This window comes from Pezoporus wallicus, unplaced genomic scaffold, assembly GCF_028554395.1.
Source record: "Pezoporus wallicus isolate ANWC-B61680 ecotype Strahan unplaced genomic scaffold, APGP_CSIRO_Pwel_v1 contig_14551, whole genome shotgun sequence".
NCBI lineage: Eukaryota > Metazoa > Chordata > Aves > Psittaciformes > Psittacidae > Pezoporus > Pezoporus wallicus.
In genome coordinates, this window is record NW_026639582.1 from 1 (window position 1) to 5,016 (window position 5,016).

General features: G+C 60.3%; 1 long non-coding RNA gene across 1 annotated transcript; it reads left to right on the top strand.

Moving 5' to 3' along the window:
• Positions 1-6: 6 nt before the first annotated feature.
• On the top strand, positions 7-4,965 carry LOC130602312 (uncharacterized). Its single transcript, XR_008972872.1, has 3 exons — positions 7-94; positions 3,788-3,861; positions 4,913-4,965. It is a non-coding gene; the product is annotated as an uncharacterized LOC130602312 (long non-coding RNA).
• The last annotated feature ends 51 nt before the right edge of the window (positions 4,966-5,016 follow it).

Sequence of the window (5,016 nt, forward strand, 5' to 3'; positions counted from 1 at the left end):
AGACAGCGGCGAAGTGCGCGAGGACCTGAGGCTGCCCGTGGGGGAGCTGGGCAAGGAGATCGAGCAGAAATACGACTGTGGGGAGGAGATCCTGGTACTTATGGGGCGCTATGGGGTGTCTGTGGGGGGCTATGGGGTGTCTATGGGGCGCTATGGGGTGTCTATGGGGCGCTAATGGGTGTTTATGGGGTGCTAATGGGTGTCTATGGGGCGCTATGGGGTGTCTATGGGGCGCTATGGGGTGTCTATGGGGCGCTATGGGGTGTCTATGGGGCGCTATGGGGTGTCTATGGGGCGCTGTGGGGATTTGGGAGGAGCTATGGGGCTCTGTTGGGCAAGGAGATCGAGCAGAAATACGACTGTGGGGAGGAGATCCTGGTACTTATGGGGCGCTGTGGGGTGTCTATGGGGCGCTATGGGGTGTCTATGGGGCGCTAATGGGTGTTTATGGGGCGCTATGGGGTGTCTATGGGGCGCTAATGGGTGTTTATGGGGTGCTAATGGGTGTCTATGGGGCGCTATGGGGTGTCTATGGGGCGCTACGGGGTGTCTATGGGGTGTCTATGGGGCGCTATGGGGTGTCTATGGGGTTTTATGGGGGTCTGTGGGGTGTCTATGGGGCGCATTGGGGGTTTTGGAGGAGCTATGGGGCTCTGTTGGGCAAGGAGATCGAGCATAAATACGACTGTGGGGAGGAGATCCTGGTACTTATGGGGCGCTATGGGGTGTCTATGGGGCGCTATGGGGTGTCTGTGGGGCGCTATGGGGTGTCTATGGGGCGCTATGGGGTGTCTATGGGGTTTTATGGGGGTCTGTGGGGTGTCTGGGGCGCTAATGGGTGTCTATGGGGGGTCTGTGGGGTGCTATGGGGTGTCTATGGGGCGCTATGGGGTGTCTATGGGGCGCTGTGGGGATTGCAGGGAGCTATGGGGCTCTGTTGGGCAAGGAGATCGAGCAGAAATACGACTGTGGGGAGGAGATCCTGGTACTTATGGGGCGCTGTGGGGTGTCTATGGGGCGCTATGGGGTGTCTATGGGGCGCTAATGGGTGTTTATGGGGTGCTAATGGGTGTCTATGGGGCGCTATGGGGTGTCTATGGGGCGCTACGGGGTGTCTATGGGGTGTCTATGGGGCGCTATGGGGTGTCTATGGGGTGTCTATGGGGTTTTATGGGGGTCTGTGGGGTGTCTGGGGCGCTAATGGGTGTCTATGGGGTGTCTGTGGGGTGTCTATGGGGTGTCTATGGGGTGTCTATGGGGTGCTGTGGGGGTTTGGGAGGAGCTATGGGGCTCTGTTGGGCAAGGAGATCGAGCAGAAATACGACTGTGGGGAGGAGATCCTGGTACTTATGGGGCGCTGTGGGGTGTCTATGGGGCGCTATGGGGTGTCTATGGGGCGCTAATGGGTGTTTATGGGGTGCTAATGGGTGTCTATGGGGCGCTATGGGGTGTCTATGGGGCGCTATGGGGTGTCTATGGGGTTTTATGGGGGTCTGTGGGGTGTCTATGGGGCGCTGTGGGGATTGCAGGGAGCTATGGGGCTCTGTTGGGCAAGGAGATCGAGCAGAAATACGACTGTGGGGAGGAGATCCTGGTACTTATGGGGCGCTATGGGGTGTCTATGGGGCGCTAATGGGTGTTTACGGGGTGCTAATGGGTGTCTATGGGGCGCTATGGGGTGTCTATGGGGCGCTACGGGGTGTCTATGGGGTGTCTATGGGGCGCTGTGGGGTGTCTATGGGGTTTTATGGGGGTCTGTGGGGTGTCTATGGGGCGCTGTGGGGATTGCAGGGAGCTATGGGGCTCTGTTGGGCAAGGAGATCGAGCAGAAATACGACTGTGGGGAGGAGATCCTGGTACTTATGGGGCGCTGTGGGGTGTCTATGGGGCGCTGTGGGGTGTCTATGGGGCGCTATGGGGTATCTATGGGGCACTATGGGGTGTCTATGGGGCACTATGGGGTGTCTATGGGGCGCTATGGGGTGTCTATGGGGCGTCTATGGGGTTTTATGGGGGTCTGTGGGGTGTCTGGGGCGCTAATGGGTGTCTGTGGGGTGCTATGGGGTGTCTATGGGGTGTCTATGGGGCGCTGTGGGGTGTCTATGGGGCACTGGGGGTTTGGGAGGAGCTATGGGGCTCTGTTGGGCAAGGAGATCGAGCAGAAATACGACTGTGGGGAGGAGATCCTGGTACTTATGGGGCGCTGTGGGGTGTCTATGGGGCGCTGTGGGGTATCTATGGGGCACTTTGGGGTGTCTATGGGGCACTATGGGGTGTCTTTGGGGCGCTTTGGGGTGTCTATGGGGCGTCTATGGGGTTTTATGGGGGTCTGTGGGGTGTCTGGGGCGCTAATGGGTGTCTGTGGGGTGCTATGGGGTGTCTATGGGGTGTCTATGGGGCGCTGTGGGGTGTCTATGGGGCACTGGGGGTTTGGGAGGAGCTATGGGGCTCTGTTGGGCAAGGAGATCGAGCAGAAATACGACTGTGGGGAGGAGATCCTGGTACTTATGGGGCGCTAGGGGGTGTCTATGGGGCGCTATGGGGTGTCTATGGGGTGTCTAGGGGGTGTCTATGGGGCGCTATGGGGTGTCTATGGGGCACTGGGGGTTTGGGAGGAGCTATGGGGCTCTGTTGGGCAAGGAGATCGAGCAGAAATACGACTGTGGGGAGGAGATCCTGGTACTTATGGGGCACTAGGGGGTGTCTATGGGGCGCTATGGGGTGTCTGTGGGGCGCTATGGGGTGTCTATGGGGCGCTGTGGGGATTGCAGGGACCTATGGGGCTCTGTTGGGCAAGGAGATCGAGCAGAAATACGACTGTGGGGAGGAGATCCTGGTACTTATGGGGCGCTATGGGGTGTCTATGGGGCGCTGTGGGGTGTCTATGGGGCGCTATGGGGTGTCTGTGGGGCGCTATGGGGTGTCTATAGGGTTTTATGGGGGTCTGTGGGGTGTCTGGGGCGCTAATGGGTGTATATGGGGGGTCTGTGGGGCGCTATGGGGTGTCTATGGGGCGCTATGGGGTGTCTATGGGGCGTCTATGGGGTGTCTGTGGGGCGCTATGGGGTGTCTGTGGGGCGCTATGGGGTGTCTATGGGGTGTCTATGGGGTTTTATGGGTGTCTGTGGGGCGCTATGGGGTGTCTATGGGGCGCTGTGGGGATTGCAGGGAGCTATGGGGCTCTGTTGGGCAAGGAGATCGAGCAGAAATACGACTGTGGGGAGGAGATCCTGGTACTTATGGGGCGCTATGGGGTGTCTATGGGGCGCTATGGGGCGCTATGAGGTGTATGTGGGGTTTTATGGGGGTCTGTGCAGCGCTAATGGGGGTCTGTGGGGTGTCTATGGGGCTCTATGGGGTGTCTGTGGGTGGCTATGGGGCGCTATGGGGTGTCTATGGGGCGCTATGGGGTGTCTGTGGGTGTCTATGGGGCGCTATGGGGTGTCTATGGGGCGCTGTGGGGGGTCTATGTGGCACTATGGGGCTCTGTGGGGCAAGGAGATCAAGCAGAAATACGACTGTGGAGGAGATCCTGGTGTCTATGGGGTGCTATGGGGCGCTATGGGGTGTCTGTGGGTGTCTATGGGGCGCTGTGGGGTGTCTATGGGGCGCTGTGGGGTGTCTGTGGGTGTCTATGGGGCGCTATGGAGTGTCTATGGGGCGCTTTGGGGTGTCTATGGGGCGCTGTGGGGTGTCTGTGGGTGTCTATGGGGCGCTATGGGGTGTCTATGGGGCGCTATGGGGTGTCTATGGGTCTCTATGGGTCACTCTGTGTCTCCTGCCCTAGATCACGGTGCTGTCGGCCATGACTGAGGAAGCTGCTGTCGCCATCAAGGCCATGGCAAAATAGGGGAGATGCAGGTGTGGGGCAGGGGGGGCGCTATGGGGCAGCTCTATGGGGTGGGGGATGCTATGGGGCAGCTCTATGGGGTGGGGGGCTGCTATGAGGCAGTGCTTTGGGCAGGGGGGTGTTATGGGGCAACGCTATGGGGTGGGGGGATGGGCTATGGGGCAGGGGTCGCTATAGGGCAGAGGGGGTGCTATGGGGCAGGAGGGATTCCTTTGGGTCCAGGGTCTCCACTATGGGGCCGCTGTCTCATGCCTCTGGGGTTGTCGCTGTGGGGCTGGGGGTGCCCCCCTATGGGGCCGGGATCTCCCCTATAGGTCCAGCATCGCTGCTATGGGGCTGGAGGTGCTCTCCTGTGGGTCCAGGGGCTGTGCTATGGGGCTGGGGTCTCTCCTATAGGTCGAGGATCACTGCTATGGGGCTGGGGGTGCTCTGCTATGGGGCTGGGATCTTCCCTATGGCTCAAGCACCATGGCCATGGGGCTGAGGCTCCTCTATGGGGCTGAGGCTCCTCTATGGGTCTGAGCCTCCTCTATGGGTCTGAGCCTCCTCTATGGGGCTGAGCCTCCTCTATGGGTCTGAAGCTCCTCTATGGGGCTGAGGCTCCTCTATGGGGCTGAGGTTCCTCTATGGGGCTGAAGCTCCTCTATGGGGCTGAGGCTCCTCTATGGGTCTGAGGCTCTATGGGTCTGAAGCTCCTCTATGGGGCTGAGCCTCCTCTATGGGGCTGAAGCTCCTCTATGGGGCTGAGGTTCCTCTATGGGGCTGAGGCTCCTCTATGGGGCTGAGGGGGCTGAGCCTCCTCTATGGGGCTGAGGTTCCTCTATGGGGCTGAGCCTCCTCTATGGGGCTGAGGTTTCTCTATGGGGCTGAGACTCCTCTATGGGGCTGAGCCTCCTCTATGGGGCTGAGGTTCCTCTATGGGGCTGAGCCTCCTCTATGGGGCTGAGGTTTCTCTATGGGGCTGAGACTCCTCTATGGGGCTGAGCCTCCTCTATGGGGCTGAGGCTCCTCTATGGGGCTGAGCCTCCTCTATGGGTCCCAACCCCTTTTCTCCCCCCCAAGGTCGGCGGCGCCGTGGGGCAGGAGCCCCCCCCCCATTGGACTCACCCAGCACCAAGGAGGGGGAGGGGGAGGAGGAGGATGGGCGGGTGGGGGAGGGGCCAAGA